This window comes from Pleurodeles waltl, chromosome 8, assembly GCF_031143425.1.
Source record: "Pleurodeles waltl isolate 20211129_DDA chromosome 8, aPleWal1.hap1.20221129, whole genome shotgun sequence".
Taxonomy (NCBI): Eukaryota; Metazoa; Chordata; class Amphibia; order Caudata; family Salamandridae; genus Pleurodeles; species Pleurodeles waltl.
The window spans coordinates 799074601-799097044 of record NC_090447.1 but is presented as its reverse complement, the minus strand read 5'-3'; positions in this window follow the sequence as shown (position 1 = coordinate 799097044).

Here is a 22444-nt window from a genome sequence, read left to right as displayed (position 1 = left end):
ACACAAAGAGATGTGCCTGTGGGACGAGATCTCCCCTCAGCAGATGTTGAAGCAGGAAGGACTGCCAAACTGGTCTTCAAATGCAGGGAAGGACATTTGAAGCAACCCAGCAACACCTTCACATCCTGCAAACCCAGACAATTAGGTGCCTCCTTGATTAGATTAGGAGAGGGCAGGAGAGGGGTGTGTTTAGGATTTGTAGCCACACCAGTGGGTGGGCTCATCCAGATGTAACCTCCAAAAATCACTTTCAGCCATGATGGATTTTTGAGGAATGTTGCTCCCTGGGATTGATTTTTGCAACACTTCCTAGGAAGTGGTCATCACAGGGGGAAGGACCCTGGCCCTGATTGGAGAACCAGGACCCCCCCAGTTTTTCACCCAGGAGCGAGGATAAAACTGGCAGACCTGCACCCACACCTCAGTTCCCTACCACATCCCTGCCAGGAAGAACTACAGAAGAAGAAGGACTGCCCTGTTGGACCCCTGGCCTGCACCTGGACCCTGCACTCTGAAGGACTGCACCAGCTGCACACTTGGGCTTCACCACAAGAAGGACTTTGCCTGGCGTCAGCTGGTTCAAGGAGGGACTCCCTTTTTGCTACAGGTGAAAACTTGCTAACCAGAGTCCCCTGCACCAACTCCTGAAGAAACCAACCAGCTGACCAGTGCCCAGTGGCCAACAAGGAGTTTGTGCCAGGTGCATTCTGGGAGTTGGAGTCCACACCCCAAGGAGCATCTCAGAGCTTCTGGAACTTTGGGGTGAGGTGTGGACCCCAAAAGAATCTCAAAAGAACATCTGGAAGAAGATCCAGAAGTTTGGAGAACTTTGGAGAACTTTTGGAAAAAAGCTCCATAGAGGGACCGACCCGCCGTGGCAACTCTAGCCACCTTGCCTCAACCGCGACCCGGCCTGACTTGCAGGTTTGTCCCTTTGAAGAAAATATCCAAAAAAAAAGACTAAGTCCAAACGTAAAAAGTTGACCGGGACCTCCCAGCCAGCGTATCTGAGGAGGGCTCCAAGGACGTCGGATCAAGATCCAGGTTTGCCGCGGTCAAAGGATTTTCACCTCGAAAAAACGACTAAGTCCAAAGGTAAAAATCTCCACCAAGGGCTCACGCGACGCGTATCCAAAGAAGAGTTCCAGGAGGTCAGATTGGACTGGCAGGTTCGTCCCGCTGAAGAAAATCTTCAGAAAAACAACTAAGTCCTGACTGAGGCCTCCCGTGGCCTGTAGCCGAGACGGGCTCCATCATGGTCGGCCTTAAACTTTGACTTTGCCCCGGTCGAGGTGCGACCAGATGACCAGAATGGCGCTTTTTGTTTCTATGCGCTAGAAAGCAATAATTCTTTAAAAATTCATATCTGCGGTTCCCCTTATCTGATTTTATTCGTTTTGGTGTCATTTTAAAGGTAAAAATATAATCTATTTTTATAAATTGATTTTTAAACTGTTTCCTGTGTTTTATTTAATTACTGTTTTGTGATATTTGAATGCTTTATGCTTTGTCTCCTAAGTTAAGCCTTGTCGCTCGTTGCCAAGCTACCAAGGGTTGAGCTAGGTTTAATTTACTGAGACCTAACTGGATCTAGGTGGAGGTTAGAGGCCTATTGCTAAGTGTAGGTACTTACCTGCCCTTACCATTAACCCATTTTCCAACAATTGTCACATAGACAACAAACCTACGTACCGCAGTAGGGGCCTACCTAACACACAGAATACATCTACAGATACCCACAGTGAGCATAGTTACACCAACAAAACAATGGAGACCAAACAATGTCCATGAAGGGCTCATACCATTCCACCATACATGCTGAAAAGAAACCTCTACATAATAACATATGAACGCCTACATCACTAACCACTATCCAGACATGTGATTCACACTACCTAATTCCAGAACTAATACTTACACAACTGATTAATGTTGTACCCATAAGTGACACATACACCTAGAGTCAACGTAGTTGAATGACAACATATCCCACAACACAGACAGGTGTATGTGAAATAGAACACCTGTTTCACCATTAAGTCAGGCAGACATGAGCATAACCATAACTGTCCAAACAGCCTCAGATTTGCATAAGTACATCTGGGGGAAAAGAGGCTACAATATCAAATCAGGCACAAACTATCAATTGAGACATGATGTAGGCAGCAAATACCATATGTTGTACTCATATAGGTATGGTATTGGCCTATGTAGCATGAACAATACACATGGGCTTAGGGTTCAGCAGCCTAGCCACTTACCTTCTCTACACCAAATTAATTAGGATAAAATGTATTTCTACACATGTCAATGTCATTCCATGAAATGTCAATGTCTTATTGTTACCATAAGTTCCCCGTTGTAGGATGGCCATCCTTCTCAAACTGCACATTTTCCAATGTATGAATCTGCCACGACAATGTGGACACCTCCTCAGGCCTCATGGGGAGCTTTGTAAGTTGGCCATACCAAAAGTCTGATTTGGATGACCGCCTCACATGAAGTGTCCAACTATTTCAGGACACAGGATTACTTGGCCCTGATACTCATCTGTCAGACCCAATGTTGCACATAGAGAAGATCCAGTGGAATAGGAGTGGTCAGACACCAAAGAGCTATACAACTCACCATTTGGGTAAATGAACTTGGGAACACTAGGTTTAGCACTAACAGATTATAGATATGAATGGCTGAGTAGAGTCACACATATGACTAAGTCATGTGTGCATCTCCACATGCAGTCATACTATTTGGTAGACCAAGCTGATTAACATGTTCCCTTGCACAATACAATGTGCGTGTATGTTGGCAACTGGTACTAATGTCTTCCTAGTATTCACCATAACTGTAGCACGTACCACATCGTCACTGCTGCAATACTCAGACATCATACACTAAAATATCAGAGGCAAGTACATGGGTTCTGTCAGTACTTACCCCCTTGGGGCTGCTGTGCTGCCCTCAAACACCCATCCACCTCAGGGTAGGCCACTGCCAAAATGCAGGCCATTAGGGGTGAAGGTCCTCCTGCATGGATGACACAAACATAAGGAAAAAGTCATGTCCACATGTACCATACCAGTAGTACTGCACAGTACACATCAGTGACAGCAAGTAGGCAAACATTCCCATCCTCTCAACTCACACTCATTTACAGATTATCATTTGCATGCATCAACACCTTCACTACGTACAAATTCAGTAACACCATCATTCATCATACCTATCACACATAGGTATTGCATTGGACTCACCTGCTCCTCTGGTGCAACAACATAGCTGTCCGTACAGGGGTAGGACCTCCTCCACAAGCTTCTCCAGCTTCTCAGGGATGAAGACTGGGGCCCTACCACATGCAGGATGTGCATGATAGCTCTCAGAGGCAGTACACCACAGCTCAGGTAGTGGAGGTCTTGCTAGCAACATTGTCAGGAGTCAAGTGAGCAGTATTGCAGAAGATGGTGGTCACGTCCACCCTGTACAGGACCGTCACTGCCGGTGGACATCGCCCTTGGCCCAAGTCTGCCAAAAGCAGCAATGTTTTCCAAAGAAAGCTTCCACCACGGTGTGACCGCCTACCGCCATGACAACTGCTGCCGGTGGACTTAGGTCACTTCCATATGTCCAGTACAGTAGGTCAGACGGCTGCAATTTTAACCACAGTACATGTATTAAAGAGTTTAATCACCTGCTTCATTCACTATACCCCGTATCGTGTAGTACAACTGTAAGTACTGCCTTTATGTTTAGCTGTCAATATGTGCATCTGTGCAGTGAATACTGTGTTACAGGAGGACAAGTAGTGTTAGCAATGTACACGTACTCAGATGTTCAAATGGTTTCTAGAAAACGTAGGTGATGTGCAACAATCAGTGTAAGGCACGTCATATCGGTTGGATTGACAACCATGTATAGTAACTGATTAATCTGTATGTGTAGTTCAATAGTTAAATGGGGGAATGTACCCCAGTAAGGGTGTCATCGGGTCAGTACCTATGTGCTGTAATGTAGATATCTGAGTTTGTAACTGATCTCAACATCCGATATGTATTAGTTGTGTTAGTGACTATACAAGATGTCTGCATGCTGCATGTCACATACTATATTTTAATTTCTTCACATAGTTTTCCTGCCATCAGGAGAGGACGCCAACCACCAGAGTACCGTCCACTACTAGACCTGAACACCATGGAGGAGAGACATTGTATCCATACCTATCTGCTGAATCGTCATACCTCCATGGATCATTGTGATCAATTGGAGCCAGAGCAGATGCATGTCATATGCAATCCCTATAGCATACCTCCCATCGTTCAAGTCTTGTCAGCGCTACACTTCCTGGACACTGGGTCCTCAGAATTCAGTGGCCCTAATTGTAGGAATGTCTCAGACCATGTTCAGTCTGGTGTTGAGGGATGTACTGTGTTCATTGTTAAAACATCTGGACTGCTACATTAGGTTTCCCCAAAGTGCAGATTTGGCCTATGTGAAGGCAAAGTTTTATGCTCTGGGACACATTCCACATGTGGTTGGAGCCATAGATAGCATCCATGTAGCCTTGGTTCCCTCCAGTGCCAGTGAACAGGTGTACAGGAACAGGAAAAACTATCACTCAATCAACGTTCAGGTGGTGTGTCTGGCAGACCAGTACATTTCACAAGTCAGTGCCAAGTATTCCGGATCAGTCTATGATTCCTTTATCATGCGGAACAACGTCTCGCTACTGATGGCACGACTCCACGCAGAGAGGGCCTGGCTGGTTGGTAAGTTACAACTGAAATGTGTATTTGCAATGTATGTCTCTTGCCGTCACAATGTAGCATGTCCCACATATATGTGACTCTGGCTATCCAAACATCCTTGGTTATTGACATCAGTGAGGTACCAAACCACTCCAGTGTAAGTCTGCTACAATGAAGCACACAGGAGGACAAGGTGTGAGCAGACTTTTGGGCTCCTTAATGCAAGATTTAGGTGCTTGAACAGAACAGGAGGAGCCTTCCTCTACTCACCCAACAAGGTATGTCAAATAATAGTTGCCTGCTGCATGCACCACCATTTTGCCTTGAGACGAAAGATACCATTAATACCAGATGAGGAGGAGCCAGCAGTACGTGTGGGTGTTAATACAGAAGTACCAAGTAATGGAGAGCCAGAGGAAGATGAAGCAGGAGACTCTAGGGTAGAGCTCATCGATCAGTACTTGAACTGACTTAAAGGTATGTGAAGTAGATGTAATGTTGTAGGTGAAATTTGCAAGGTGTAGGACATTTCATTAGAGATTGTAGAATCAAAAAGGAAGATGAACTTAACATCCAGACAAGGACGATGTATGGCCAACAAATGGCACCAGCTGGTGGTATTGTGGCACACCCTGCCATGAGTCCCCAGGTGATATACTTCCTGCAGCTCCAAATTCAATTGCCACATCAACCACAGATAACGCTCCAGCAGTTACAGCACTCCGACCCTCAAATGCAGTATAGGCCACAACAGACAATGGAGCCCATCTTGTAGCACTGGTACTCACAAGGCAGGGTAACTGTAAGGGGAGGGAGCACATTCTAACAAAATTACATGGGAGGATGTTGGAAATGGCCTTTCTGGAGGGTCAACCCCAAACACTTTACCTTCCTCCTCCTCTTTTTCTGACCTCATTTTTGCTGGCTTTAGGACTCTGCGCCTCTATCACTGCTAAGCAGTGCTAAAGTGCATATGCTCTCTCCTTAAAACATGGTGACATTGGCTCATACCTAATTGGCTTATTTAATCTACTTGTAAGTCCCTAGTCAAGTGCACTACATGTGTCCAGGGCCTGTAAATTAATTGCTACTAGTGGGCTGCAGCACTGGTTGTGCCACCCACATAAGTAGTCCCCTAACCATGTCTCAGACCTGCCACTGCAGGGCCAGTGTGTGCAGTTCCACTGACACTTCGACTTGGCATTTAAAAGTAATTGCCAAGCCTTAAACTCCCCTTTTTCTACATATAGGTTACTTCTAAGGTAGGCCCTAGGTAGCCCATAGGGCAGGGTGCTATGTGGGTAAAAGGCAGGACATGAACATGTGTGTTCTATATGTCCTAGTAGTGCAAACCTCCTAAATTTGTTTTACACTGCTGTGCAGCCTGCTCCTTTCATAGGATAGCATTAAGGCTACCCTCATATACTGTTTGAGTGGTAGATTCTGATCTGAAAGGAGAACCAGGTCATATTTAGTATGGCCAGAACGGTAATAGAAAATCCTGCTTATTGGTGAAGTTGAATTTAATATTGCTATTCTAGAAATGCCATTTTTGGAAAGTGAGCATTTCTCTACACTTAAATCATTCTGTGCCTTACAATCCACATCTGGCTAGGTTAGTTGACAGCTCCTGTAGGAAGTTGGCTTTTTATATAATATCTCAAAGTGAGAGATAGTGTGCACAGAGTCCAAGGTTTCCCCTTAGAGGTTGATAGTGGCAAAATTAGATAATACCAATGCTCTATTTTGTGGTAGTGTGGTCGAGCAGTAAGCTTATCAGAGGGTAGTGTTTGTTAGACACAGTGCAAAAATCGACAGTTCCTGGGGAGGTAAGTATTGGTTATTTTCTCAGGTAAGTAAAGCACTTACAAGTTCAATCTCCTGGGTATAGGCAGCCCACCGTTGGGGGTTCAAGTCAACCCCAAGCACCCAGCACCAGCAACACAGGGCCAGTCAGGTGCAGAGGTCAAAGTAGGGCCCAAATAGCATAAGCGCCTGTGGAGAACAGGGGTGCTCCGATTCCAGTCTGCTAGCAGGTAAGCACCTGCGTCCTCGGGGAGCAGACCAAGGGGGTTTGTAGAGCACTGGGGGGGGTCCCAAACAGGCACACAAAATACACCCTGAGCGGCACAGGGGTGGCTGGGTGCAGTGTGCAAAGTAGGTGTCAGGTTGTAGATAGGAATCAATGGAGGGACCCAGGGGTCACTCTGGTGATGCAGGCAGGGCACAGGGGAAATTCTCGGACCAGCCACTGACTGGGCTAGGATGAGGGCCGCCTGCTGGTCACTCCTGCACCGGTAGTTGGTTCCTCTCGGTCCTGGGGGCTGCGGGTGCAGTGCTTCTTCCAGGCATCGGGTTCCTTTGTTACAGGGCAGTCGCAGTCAAGTGGAACCTCTGGATCCTCTCTGCCGGCGTCGCTTGGGGGGGTGCAGGGAGGTTGACTCAGGGTATCCACGTTGTTGGAGTCACCTGGGGGTCCTCTCTGGGGTGTTAGTTCTTCTGGACACAAGCCGGAGGGGTCAGGTGCAGAGTGTGAAGACTCAGGCTTCCGGAGTGAGGCTAGAGTCTTCTTTAAAGATGGTTTCTTTGTTGCAGTTTTGGACAGAGCCGCTGTCCTCAGACGTTTCTTGGTCCCTTAGGTGCAGGTCAGTCCTCTGAGTTCTCCGAGGCCGCTGGTCCCTCTGGATGCGCCACTGTGCAGGTTCTCCGAGTCTGGAGACAGGCCGGTAGGGCTTGGGCCAAGTCAGTCGTCATCTCCGTTGTCTCTGCGGGGCTTTCAGGTCAGCAGTCCTTGTTCTTGTTTCAGGTTGCAGGAATCTGATTTCCTGGGTTCAGGGTCGCCCCTAAACACTCAATTTAGGGGTGTGTTTAGGTCTGGGGGGCAGTAGCCAATGGCTACTATCCTGGAGGGTGGCTACACCCTCTTTGTGCCTCCTCCCTGTGGGGAGGGGGGACATCCCTAATCCTATTGGGGAAATCCTCCAAAACAAGAAGGAGGATTTCTTAAGGCAGGGGTCACCTCAGCTCAGGACACCTTAGGAGCTGTCCTGACCGGTGGGTGACTCCTCCTTGTTTTTCTCATTATCTCTTCCGGACTTGTAGCCAAAAGTGGGGGCTGTGTTCGGAGGGGCGGGTATCTCCACTAGCTGGAGTGCCCTAGGGTGCTGTAACACCAGGCTTGAGCTTTTGAGGCCCAACACCAGGTGTTACAGTTCCTGCGGGGGAGGCCTGAAGCACCTCCACCCAGTACAGGCTTTGTTCCTGGCCACAAAGTGACAAAGGCACTCACCCCATGTGGTCAGAAACCCGTCTGGATGTGGCAGACTGGCAGAAACTGGTCAGCCTAGCACTAGGAATTGGACTGGTATACAGGGGGCATCTCTAAGATGCCCTCTTTGTGCATTTTTCAATAAATCCCACACTGGCATCAGTGTGGGTTTATTGTGCTGAGTAGTTTGATACCAAACTTCCCAGAATTCAGTGTAGCCATTATGGAACTGTGGAGTTCGTATTTGACAGACTCCCAGACCATATACTCTCATGGCTACCCTGCACTTACAATGTCTAAGATTTGGCTTAGACACTGTAAGGGCATAGTGATCATGCAATTATGCCCTCACCTGTGGTATAGTGCACCCTGCCTTAGGGCTGTAAGGCCTGCTAGAGGGGTGACTTACCTATGCCACAGGCAGTGGGTTGTGGGCATGGCACTCTGAAGGGAGTGCCATGTCGACTTAATCATTTTCTCCCCACAAGCACACACACACAAGCTGTGAGGCAGTGTGAATGTACTGAGTGAGGGGTCCCCAGGGTGGCACAATAAATGCTTAGAGACCTTCCTTGGCCACAGGGCCCTTAGCACCAGGGGTACCGTTTACAAGGGACTTATCTGTGTGCCAAGGCTGTGCCAATTGTGGAGACAAAGGTAAGGTTTAGGGAAAGAACACTGGTGCTGAGGCCTGGTTAGCAGGGTCCCAGCACACTTTCAATCATAACTAGCATCAACAAAAGGCAAACAGTTAGGGGGTTACCATGCCATGAGATGCATTTTCCTACAGCTCCCTTGTGCATTTCACTCAGACAACCCCTAACACAGGATGCTCAGTCACACCTGCACACATCTGCATACTGAATGGGTCTTACTGGGCTGGGAGGGTGGAGGGCCTGCCACTTATATTTGAAAAGACAATGGCCTGCCCTCACCCAATGGAGTATCAAACCTCCTGCTGGGACCCGGGCAGACAGGATGGAACTGAAAATGGACCTTGTGCACTTCTAAGCCACTCTTTGAAGTCTCCCCCACCTCAAAGGCACATTTGGGTATTTAGACAGGGCCTCTGACCCTACCAACTCAGACACTTCTGGACAAGATACCACTGGTGAAGCAACTCTAAACCAGAACCTGCAAACTGCCAAGAGGAACTGCCTGGCTGCCCAAAGGACTCACCTGACGGCTTTTCTGCAAAGGACTGCTGCCCTGCAATTGCCCTGCTGCCTTGCTGCCCTTTGGCCCTACTGAGAAGTGCTCTCCAAGGGCTTGGATAGAGCTTGGCTCCTGTTCCTTGAAGTCTCAGGACCAAAAAGACTTAATTCTACGAAGAACTCCTTGTGCGGCAAAAATTTGACGCACAGCCTGCCAGACAATACGCACAGCCTGCATTGCGGTGAGAAAATCACCGCACGTCAAAACGGAACAACGCAGCCCGGCTCCCTGAGAGAAGATTGACGCAGCACCAGTGTTGTGACTGGAACTTCGACGCACAGCCCACTGGATCAACGCAAAGCCGAGCCGGAACGATGCAGCCCGACTTCCTGCAAGAAGAATTGACGCAGTGCCTGCCATGCAACAGAAATTTAAACGCATCGCCCACCGGATCGACGCAGCCCCTGTGACTTCATCCTGCACCCCCTGGATTTCTCCACATTGTCCCCCGGATGTCCAAAAAAAAACAACCCGAAGAGGATCCCAGTCATTGTGCCGGAAATCGACACAATGCCTGCCCTGCATGAAAACTTATTGACGCATCGACTGTGTTTGCAGGAAAAATTGACGTACACCTCCCCGTTTTTCACGCATCTCCTCCTCTGCGGTCCCTTGCGGATAATTTGAACGCAAACCAGGTACTTTGTGCTTGCAAGAGACACTTGTTTCTTTTTAAGACCTATAAACTCCTTTTATCGTTTTCTATAGTGATAATTCAAAGTGTACTTATCAAATCTTGATTGTTTTGACCTGCATTTAATCAGATAAATATTTTTCTAAACATTGTGTGGTGTATTTTTGTGGTGCTATACTGTGTTATTGCATGATTTATTGCACAAATACTTTACACATTGTCTTCTAAGTGTGGCCTGACTGCTCAATGCTAAGCTACCAGAGAGTGGGCACAGGATAATTTGGATTGTGTGTGACTTACCCTGACTAGAGTGAGGGTCCTTGCTTGGACAGGGAGTAACCTGACTGCCAATCAAAGACCCCATGTCTAACATTGGTGATCAGCGGTGAGGATAGGACTTGTATTTGTGCAGCGACATACAATAGCTAAGTGTACACTACCTACCCACAGTTGAAGGTCAACTTGATTTTTTAAATCTTTTTCAGAAAATTCATTTCTGCCTGACAGTTTTAACTAAATCCTCATTCAACATGGCTGTGGTTGGGTCGCAAGCAGGAGCTGAAGATTTTGACTTAGCCAAGCTGGAGACATACACTGCTAAACAGCTGAAGGGGTTCTGCAAGGGGGTGGGAGTACCTACCCAGGGTGCCTCCATAAAGGAGGAACACCAAAAGGCACTGAGGGCCTTGGCAGAAGCCCATTCATATGAGAATGTTGAGGAGAAGGGTCCAGAGGATGGCCCCTCAAAGGAGTTTTTGCCAGTAATGGGGATGTTACCCCTGGAATTGTGCCCCCTGGTAAACCAGGGAGCAATGTCTCTAGCCATGGCCTGACTGCAGAGGAAAGGAGGGAGGAGAGAGAATTTCAGCTACAAATGGCAAAGTTAAACATGGAAGCAGAGGAAAGGAAAGCAGAGAGAGAGGCTGAGAGAGCCTTGGCTCCAAATAAACTTTTGTTGGCTCATGAACTGAGTCTCAAGGAGCTAGATATTAAGGCGAGACAGTCTGAGTCCAGCAGTAATAGTGGCAGCATACATGCAGGACCTTATGAGGAGAGAAATGTTTGTATACCCAAAAATGTAGTGCCATGTTATGTGGTGGGAGATGACATTGACAAGTGGTTGGCTACTTATGAAGTTGCACTAAGGGCTCATGGGGTCTCTGAGGAGCAATGGGGAACGGCCTTGTGCTGATATGTACCAGTAGTGGGGAGGTACACACTCCTTGCATTGGATCCTAAAGATCAAAACAGATATGCACCCATAAAAACTGCTTTGCTTCCCAAGTTTGGGCTGACACCTGAGAAGTACCATCAAAGGTTCAGGGACAGCACCAAACTCTCCTCACAGAACTGGGTAGACTTTTTTTTTTCTTCATTAAGACACTGAATGGATGGGTGTGGGGCAGTAAAGTAGATGACTATTTGGGGAATATAATTTGATCCTGAAAGAACATTTGTTCACAGTTTGCTTTACAGAGTAGCGCCAGCACCTAGTTGACAGTAAGCTGACTGATCCTAGACAGTTTGCTGAGGAGGCGGACCTCTGGGTTAGCACTAGAGTGTCAAAGAAGGTACTTGGGAGGGACATCCACAAAGGTGGTTCGGGTTCCCACCAGAAGAAAGAGGGGGTAAAAAAATTAAAAATAAAGAGTTCTCAAAAGGCTACCACAATTCTTTCCAGGGGTGGGGGGTGGTAACCAGTCCCCACCTGAATCTGAGAAGAAGCCAGAGTATTTTGACAAGAAGAAAGGGAAAGGTTTATCTCCAAATGCTTAGAGTGCTTCAAGTTTGGACACTATAAGGGTGACTCCCAGTGTCCCAAGAGGGCACAGCCCCCCACTGGAGGGAAGACACCTGGGTTGGCTAGTGTAGCGCTCAGGGAGGGAGATGGTCCCAGTTAGCTTTGGGGAGCAGATAGAGGTGTCATTAGCCATAAGGAATGGTGCCAAAAGCGCACATGCCTGCCAATGCTTCCAAGTATAGACAGTGGGTCACCATTGATGGGCAAAGGGTGGAGGCTCTGTATGACACAGGAGCCAGTATGACTACTGTCAGGGGTCAGCTGGTGTCAGCAGAGCAGGTCATCCCTAATACATTCCACCAGGACATAGTCGCTGCAATCACGAGAGCCACCTACTGGTAGCTCTGGTTCCCTTTGAGTGGGGGGGTCTCTGGTACTCTAAATGTAGCTGTGAGTCCTGCCATGCCTGTAGGATGTCTGTTAGGCAATGATCTTGAGCGCACTGCCTGGAAGGAGGTAGAGCTCAGATTCCACCTGGAGATGTTAGGTTTGCCAGAGTGGGTCTGCATGACCACACGGTCCATGGCTGCTCGGAAAGAGAGTCAAGGGCGTCTGGAGCCTGGAACAATGGCCCAGACAGCTGCACAGAGGAAGGGCAAGGGGCAGGAGAAACCGGCCCCAGATATTCCCGTGCTAGTTGACCGGGTCCCTGAAGAGGAGGCCCCATCTGTGCCTTGCAGCCTGTCTCCAATCAACGTCTGGGCTGGGCTGGTTGACAGCTTCCTTGTGCATTTCACCCAGACAACCACAAACACAGAACACTTAGTCACAACTGTACTCATCTGCATAATGAATGGGTCTTCCTGGGTTGGAAGGGTGGAGGGCCTGACACCTACATTTCAAAGGCAAGTGGCCTTCCCTCAGACAATGGACTAGCAAATCCCCTACTGGGACCCTCGCAGATACACCTATACTGAAAGGGGAACTTGTGCACTTCAAACAACTACTCTTTGAAGTCTCCCCCACTTCAAAGGCATTTTTTGGTTATATCAACTGGGTATCTGACCCCACCAACTCAGACACTTCTGGACCTGAACCTGCAGCTTGCAACCTGTCAAGACGAACTGCCTAGTTGCCCAAAGGACTCATCTGGACTGCTTTGCTGAGAAGGACTGCGACCCTGCTGTTGCCCTGCTGCCCAGCTGACCTCAGACTTTGCTGAGAAGTGCTCTCCAAGGGCTTGGATTGAGCTTGCCTCCTGTTTTCTGAAGTATCAAGGCCAAAAAGATTTCATCTCATCAGGAAACTCCTTGTGGAGTGAAAACCAACACACATCTTGCTGAAAATGGCACACAGCCTGCCTCGCGACCGAGAAATTGCCAATCAGCTGAACCAGAACGATGCAGCCGACTCTCTGAGTGGAAAATAGATGCAGCGCCTGCCGTGCGACAGAAAATTTGACACATCACCCTTCCGAATCGACCCAACACCTGTGACTTCTTTCAGCACGCCCAGGATTTCCCTGCATCGTCACTGGGCGTCAAAGATTCCTGCATCACAGGTTCAGGGACAGCACCAAACTCTCCTCACAGAACTGGGTAGACTTTTTTTTTCTTCATTAAGACACTGAATGGATGGGTGTGGGGCAGTAAAGTAGATGACTATTTGGGGAATATAATTTGATCCTGAAAGAACATTTGTTCACAGTTTGCTTTACAAAGTAGCGCCAGCGCCTAGTTGACAGTAAGCTGACTGATCCTAGACAGTTTGCTGAGGAGGCGGACCTCTGGGTTAGCACCAGAGTGTCAAAGAAGGTACTTGGGAGGGACATCCACAAAGGTGGTTAGGGTTCCCACCAGAAGAAAGAGGGGGTAAAAAAATTAAAAATAAAGAGTTCTCAAAAGGCTACCACAATTCTTTCCAGGGGTGGGGGGTGGTAACCAGTCCCCACCTGAATCTGACAAGAAGCCAGAGTATTTTGACAAGAAGAAAGGGAAAGGTTTATCTCCAAATGCTTAGAGTGCTTCAAGTTTGGACACTATAAGGGTGACTCCCAGTGTCCCAAGAGGGCACAGCCCCCCACTGGAGGGAAGACACCTGGGTTGGCTAGTGTAGCGCTCAGGGAGGGAGATGGTCCCAGTTAGCTTTGGGGAGCAGATAGAGGTGTCATTAGCCATAAGGAATGGTGCCAAAAGCGCACATGCCTGCCAATGCTTCCAAGTATAGACAGTGGGTCACCATTGATGGGCAAAGGGTGGAGGCTCTGTATGACACAGGAGCCAGTATGACTACTGTCAGGGGTCAGCTGGTGTCAGCAGAGCAGGTCATCCCTAATACATTCCACCAGGACATAGTCGCTGCAATCACTGCAATTGAGGAGCCAAGACTGCGCACTGAAAAACGACGCAAACTCCTTGCAGCATGGAAAGAAATGAAGTATTGTCTGTGCCGCATCAGAAAATCCGACTCACACCCTATTTTTCCATGTGTTTCCTTCATTGTGGTCTCTGTGTGTGTTATTTTTTATGCAAACCAGGTACTTTGTGTAATCAAGAGACAACTTTTGATTTCTAAGATTTGAGACTCTTTTTAAACCTGCAAAAGTGACATTTCAACTTGTGCTTATTGAATTTGCATCATTTTGACCTTATTTTATTCAGATAAATATCAACTAGTTTTCTAAACCTGTGTGGTGTATCTTTGTGGTATTTTCACTGTGTTACTGCATGATTTATTGCATAAATACTTTACACATTGCCTTCTAAGTTAAGCCTGACTGCTCAGTGCCAAGCTACCAGAGGGTGGGCACAGGATAATTTGGATTGTGCGTGACTTACCCTGACTAGAGTGAGGGTCCTTGCTTGGACAGGGGGTAACTTGACTGCCAACCAAATCCCCATTTCTAACAGAGGAAATGCCCAATGAAGATACTCACGGAGTAGTCTGATGTGCCCAGTCTTATCAGTAACCCACAGGCCAGACGAGGAAGCCACTGTGACGTTAGCCATTTAGGAGTATACCTTTCTCATTGAAACTGGGGCCACTAGATCCTGTACCAGTGAGAGGGGGCACCTATCTTTAGCAATGGACAAACAGGGGTTCTCACAGACTGCCTTGAGGGTTCCTTTCACTAAACCTGTGGAGATGGAACTGGAGGGGAGGTATGTTGACGGTTGGCTCCTATTCTCCCTAAATGCTCCAGCCAGTTTGCTAGGACGTGATCTCATGATAAACTTAAACATTACTATTCACTTTGAAGAGGCTGTATCTATGATATGTTCTACACCAGACGTATCTCACACATGCATCATGACTATGGTCACACACCTTTAGGCTGTGACCAGGTAAGGGCTAGACCCACAGACCTTTTAGCCTTCACTAGAGCAGTGTACACTATCATAGCAGACAGACCGGAATTGACAGGGAAATTAGTTGGATTCCTTAAGACCTTTCTCTTCTGACGGCAGGGCCCCTATTTTGAAGCATTAGAACAATATTTCATTCTGGAAATAGATGCACTGGAAGTGCCTCCCACTTATAGGACCCTGATTGCAAGTGTCAACACCGGCGCAGTGAGGGCATGTGTCATCCTTCATGATTTCAACATTCATGTGGGAGACATATATGATCACTTGTTTGTTGATGACCCCAGGATCAGATCACCACAGGATCAGATCACCATTTGACTCCTCATCAAATTGTGACAGGAAGAACATTTAGCACATTGTGTTGTTAACTAGGCATGAGTTGGAGACTGAGTTCAGCCAAAGTTTTACAAACTGAAATGATTGTATATATGTTTGAGTTAACAAAGATTGCAAAGTGTTTCTCTAACCTGGTTACATGTACAGCCGACAAGTGCACCCAAGCACCTCCTGTAGATGACCAACAGACTCCATTGCCATTGGGAACATTAGTTTACTTCCAGAATTATGGGCACATGTGGAAAGATAGAAGATTTAATGGACATTTCCCTGTGACTGAAAGCACGATTAATGCAGTGAAAGTTCAAGGCCACAAACCATGGATCCATCTGATGGATATCTGCCTATCCCCGACCATGCCATCCATTCCTTTGGACACTGATCAGGAAAAAGAGCAGGGAGAGCGGGAGAAGCAACTGAAGTAAAACCTCCACCTATTGTTCCAACAATAGACAATACTGCTTTTGAGGTATGTAGTTCTTGTTTGTTGTTCCTTCTCGGTGCACTAATACTGCTATTCCTAGCCCTAGTGAATTTGTATTCCTTTGAACCTACACCAACTATAACACACATGCACAGAACTGATAATAATGATACTGACCATCACCCTCTCCATACTGCGTTATTTGAGAATATGTTATACCAGCACATGCATAGTACAGGCACATCCATATCCAACACCAGCAGTGATGTATGCTCCCTCATCCCCCATGCTGCTATAGTAGACATATTGTATTTCCCTAAAGAGGTATCCCCAAATGTTCCAATCCCTCTCCTACAGCTTTTTTTTATGCAGAATAAAAGCCCAGCTACAACCAACTCATGTTAGTACTGTAACTCCATGAGACAATATGACTAGATTTGCCCCCCCCCGCAAAGTCCTACAAATCCTGACAGAAAAACAAGAGATAATGGAAGAGATATCAAGAAGGAAGAAGGCAGGACAAAAGAGGGCTCACACAGAGTGGGAAAAAGGGGTATTAGAGTGAGGCATTTTTGGAAGGTCTTACCCATCATCCAAATGTAGTAACTATTTAGCTAACCCTCTATCCCCTGACTGTGCGAGCAGACCAGGTCTTAGCATTACGGGATCAGAATATTCATATATGACAAATGGCACACTAGAGCCAAGTTCACACATAGAGCAATATCGTTATGGGATGGTACCAAGACAAACGATTATCTAAGATTCGATAAGGTAATAGGCCAGTGTCAAGAAATATGGGATGCAAACACCCACAGATATATGAGTACATAAATTACCATGCACCCTAGAATAGCAATGAAATTAACACCGTTTTCTCTTTGTTTCAGAGGAAATGGGACAGTAAGGGTGGAGAGTAACCTTAACTGCAACATCACCACCTGTAACGCCAATATGCACAGTGGCACTTCCAGACTGATGGATCACTATTGCATGTGTGGGGCCCAGCTCCACGTTCAACTACCCCTGAACTGGAATGGCCTCTGCTCCCTTGTGATTTTATACACCCCCTCCCCAGTGATACCAGGTGTGAATATCTCCCAGTTGCATGACCTTCCCATGGGACGTCCAAGGACCTTGCTTCATCAACACTATACAAAAAGAACTGCGGAATCCTATGGGACTGCAGTTTGGAACGAAGTCCCACAGGAATATAGACTAGTTATTGATGCCCAGCACTTTTTTGGGAGCATTCTACCATTTGCTCAGGCAAAAGCAACTGCCCACTGGATCCAAGTGACGCGCTGGGAGATAATGAAGACAGACAATGCAACTGAGGATAGGTTCAAAGCTATCTAGGAAGAAGTCAGAGCCCTTAGACGGATGGTAATCCAGCACAGGTATGTATTGGACTTAATGAAAGCCATGGAAGGAGGGGTGTGTCAACCAATGATGTCGGCAAAGGGACATTGACTGAGGCCATTCAGACATTACATGACCTACACAAGAAAATGGTTGATGAAGGAGGTGCCCCTGGTCGGTGGTTGGAGGACTGATTTGAAAGAGTGCCGTCCTGGATGTTGGGGTTGTCTTAGACCTTGTTGCCTTTTATAGTGATATTCCTCTTGATGTGTCTTATTTTTCAGGGACTGATAGCATGTTCTACATGGATGAGATCTAAAATGTGAGGAGCCTTTTCAGTTAGGAAAAGCGCTAAGGATGTTGAGGGATAGAATAGTGCGAATAAGGTGACCCCCTAAGTAGATGGGAAGGTGGCAAAGATAGTTGAGGAATTAACTAGAATGGGGACTGATATAGGCAAATAATGGAATACATTTTATAGACATATACACAAATATTAAATCCCAAACCCCAAAACAAACATTTTAGGTGAGGGATAGTTTTAAAACTTATGTAAGTAGTGAACCTGCCTACGCCTAATAAATGGATGAGCTCAAAAAGGTAACTGTGTGTTCTTTTGCAGAAATATATTGGTCATAGTACACATTAGTTTTAAGAAACACACAGAGAGGTTGATAGAAGAAAATGGTTTTGAATCCTCATTGAGCACAGGGTGTAACCAAGGGTGGATTCTGCCTTAGAACAAGCCTGTTGAGAATATCTTAAAGTCAGATAGGCTGGGCCAAGCCCAATGACGTCAAACAAGAGATAAGCAGTCACTATGTCGAAAACCAAAAAAATGTTTCTAGGTTATCTCACCCTTATTCTGAGAACTACAAAAACTCACAAACATGGACACGTCCGCAGTTCTTAGAAATACTTATGTATTGATAGAAATGAAGTCTCTAGTTGTCAGTCAGTTTACACACAGTCCAAGTAAAGTACACAGCTCAGATAGCCCCTACTCACCCCCTTGGTAGCTTGGCACAAGCAGTCAGGCTTATCTCAGAGGCAATGTGTAAAATATTTGCACAAACACATACAGTAACACAGTAAAAACACCACAGAAGAAGGCCGGCACAGCAAAGCAACAGGCAGAGTGGCAGGTCCTTCTCAAGCTACAAGATGTTCTCCTTGGCAGAGGTTCCTCTTGATACAGAAGTGTTCTAAAGATGTGGGGTCAACAGTCCAACACTTATACTCATTTCTGTTTTTAAAGTAGGCAAACTTCAAAGGAAAGTCTGTGAAGTGCACAAGACCCTGCCTCATCCTTGCCCTGCCAAATACGCACACTAGGGGGTTGGAGACTGTAATGTGCAGGTGTCAGCTCCTCCCTCCTATTCTAGCCCAGGAAGACTCATCAGCATATGCAGGACACACCTCAGCTCCCTTTCTTGTCACTTTCTAAAAGTGGCATTTTCAAACAGACAATCTAAAAAAAAGCTTTACAAACAGATGTTTTTAAATTGAGAGTTCAGAGACCCCAAACTCAACATCTCTATCTGCTCCTAGTGGGAAACTACACTTAAAAGATATTTAAAGGCAATACCTATTTTAATCTATGGGAGAGTTAGGCAATGCAATATAGAAAAATTCACTTGCCACTATTTCACTATCAGGACATGTAAAACAAGCCATTACATGTTCTACCTTTCAATTACACTGCACCCTGCCCATGGGTCTACCTAGAGCCTACTTTGGGGTGACCTTCATGTAGTAAAAGGGAAGGTTTGGGCCTGCAGGTGGGTACACTTGCCAGGTCGAAATGGCAGTTTAAAACTGCACACACAGACATTGCATGGCAGGTCTGAGGCAGGTTTACAGGGCTTTCTATGTGGTTGGCACAACCAGTGCAGCAGGCCCACTAGTAGAATTTGATTTACAGGCCCTGGGCACCTCTGGAGTACTTTACAAGGGTCTTACTGGTAAATCAAATATGCCAATAATGGAAACGCCAATCACCAATACAATTTAGATAGAGAGTGTATGCAGTTTAGCACTGGTTAGCAGTGGTAAAGTGTCCAGAGTCCTTAAGCCAACAAAAAACGTTCAGAAAATATAGGAGGAAGGAGTCAAAAAGTTTGGGGATAACCCTGCAAAAAAGGGCCAGGTCCAACTTGTATGCTGACTGTATCTTATCTACCCAGCTTGCTATTTACATCATATAGGAATTTGTAACTTGTGTTTTTTGTGGCTTTTACAGTATATATACCACTGCTTGTAATCCATAACTTTGAACTTCAGACTTCGGTCTCTTTTTGAGACTGGCTGATTTTCCCAATTGATCAATTGATTAAAACCATATTATTGTGTAGAATATTTTTGTCTTACTTTATTAATATATTTCCCTCCAATAAAATATAATCAACTAGTCATTAATTCAATAAATGAATGGAGTTGTCCTAGTCTGCTCTACTTTTACGCACACTCCTTATTTTAATGTATTTAGAGGGGTTGTGTCACCATTTTGTTTGGATAGAGCAAGGCATCCAATGTTCCTTTTGGTTTTCCTTTGTATGGTTAATAACTCCTGTGCACAACACAGGCAAAGTGTTTCAAATTCCCCTTATGATGGATTTTCCTCAGGACCAAGACTGGTTTCTAGACCGATGCCGGTGCTGAACTTCAAAAAAATAAGTAAAACATTTTTGTAAACTACTTTATTTTGAAAGAAAGGGGCTATGTGTTGTCTTTGCCATTTAGTTTTTGACATTTAGCTTCCATTTTTCCCTTTTTAAAGAGATATTATGTCTAAGGATTGCATTGAATACTTCAAACCAGTGGAGAAGTGTGGCACAATGGTTAGAGCGGCAGACCTCTCTTGCAGAGATCTGGCCCGAGACCAGGGTTCAATTCCTGCCTTCGTGGGTCTTGGGTTCAATTTCCTTGGGCCAGATAATTCTCACCTAAGTGCCTAATCTAATTAATTGGTCCCTCCCTGTAACTATGGGCAATAGCTTGCTTAATCTCCACAACATCCCTGATAGTGTTTGGATGCGGTTGCCCAGGAGTGGGCCCCTCACAGGAAAAGCCAGGAGGGGATCCACAGTGGTATGCGTACAGCGCCTTGAGACCCTAACAGGTGAGTAGTGTGCTAAACAAGTGTGAAGTTTTAAACCATCTGTGGACTTTTTTCCTTCATTTCTCTACCTTAGTTTTGAATTTTAGTATGCAGTCACTGTTCTTTTCATGAGTCAAAATGAAATCCTATCTTATTGTAGTTTTGTTTATATCGTGTTTGAAACATTAAAGCCTTGATTTATACTTTTTGACGCTGAATTGCGCTAACCAAAAGTTTACCGCCAGCTAGCGCCATACCAAGACGCCAGCCGGGCAACATATTTATGGTATGACGCTGGCAGGCAGTGAGGTCTGGCTAGCGTCATAGAAAAGGAAGCTAGCAGGGTGGAGGTGCCATGGGGGGGCTGGGGGTTTAGCATCAGAGGGTGACGCCAGTACGTGCAGAGGCAACAAAAATGCCTCTGTCCAGACTAGCGTCAGTTTTTGATGTTAAAACCCCATGGACATGACTCCTGTCTCAGTTGACAGGAGTCATGCCTACCAGCCCAATGGCCATGCTCAGGGGGCTTGTGTCCCCTGGGCATGGCCATTGGGCACAGTGCCATGTAGGGAGGCCCAAGTTAGGCCCCCCCATGGCACTTTGAAACAAAATTTTAAATACTTACCTGGACTTAGCTGGGATGGGTCCCCCAATTGTTAGGTGTCTTCCAGGTGTGGGTGCGGGTGGGTGGGGGTGTGCCTGGGGGCAGGGAAGGGCACCTGTGGGCTGTTTCCATGGTCTCTGATATACCCAAGCGTTAAATAATGATGCTAAGTAGGCTTAGCACCATTATTTAAGGCCCTCCTCCTCCCGTGCGTGATTTTTACACTGGAGGATAAATAAGGCGCCAGAGCATTAGAGTCATTTTTTGCCCGGGAATGCCTCCCTTGCATCTCATTGATGCAAGGTAGTTTTCTACAGGAAAACAATTACGTTAACTCCAATATTTTGGCGCTAGACATGTCTAGCGCCAAAATATAAATATGGAGTTAAGTTTGCACCGGATTTGCGTAAAAAAAAAAATGAAGAAAATACGGCTCAAACTGAGTATAAATATGCCCCTAAGTTTGTCATGCATGTGTATTTTTATCACACAAACTGACTGATAAATAATGAAGCTTGTGTTTTTGACCTGGGTTTAGCCACACAAACTGAAATTTTGCTTTAGAAGGTTGAGAGAAAGAGAAATAAACCTCCTCTGAGTTACATGTAAAGTCACAGGTAGAATGTAGATAAGGTAGTACATAAAAAGAGTTACAGCACAATGAAAGGAACCCCAGGCCTTTATACTGAAACCTTTGTTTCAAGATTAAATGGAAATAAATGCTTTTAATTATTTCCTTTCAGCCCAGCACAGAGCTACAGATTGAAGTTGTGAAAGCTGCACTTAACCAGAGAGGCATTTGAATTTAAGTTTGAAAATGAATAATTAACACAGGGGCATAGCAAAGCTTAAAGTAAGCTGATTTTTTAAAAAATACATATGCGTGACAAACGGAATGTTTCAAACATGATGTGAACAAACCTAGAATTAGATAAATGTAATTGTATTTTCTCTTTCTCCTCATGAAAAAATGGTGCTGCAAACTAAAATTCAAAACTAAGGTAAGGAAACAAAGGTAAAAAGTCAACGTGTGGCTTGAAGTACTTGATGCAATCCTTGGACATAATATCCCTTTAAATTATAAAAGGGTAAAAATAAAAAAAGGAGAGGTAAAATGTAAAAAAATAAATGGCAAAAATAACACATAGCCCCTTTCTTTGGAATAAAGTAGTTTACAATAATGTTTTAACTTTTTGTAGTTCAACACCGGCATCAGACAAGAAACCAGTCTTTGTCCTCAGGATAACCCATAAGGAGGGGAATTTGAAATGTGTTGACCGTGTTGCGCAAGGTAGTTGGTGACAATTATTAACCACACAAAGGCAATCCGAAAATGAACTTGGATTCCTTGCTCTAGCCAAACAAAATGGTGGCACAACCCCTCTAAATGCGTTTAAATAAGGAGTGTGCTTAATATAGAGTAGAATAGGACAATTCCATTTGTTTCTTAAATTAATGACTGTTATAATGTAATTGTGTTTATAGTATTCTGTTTTGTTATTGGTTGGAAGTATGATATATAATTGATGTCCTTTGATTTCTCAAAAACTGTGTGGACAAAATAATTATCTGTATAGGTATCTATCGTTGCTTGACTTTTAGAAAGTTAGCATTTCCTGTCCTAACCATTTGTTGCCTGCTGCCTGTGTC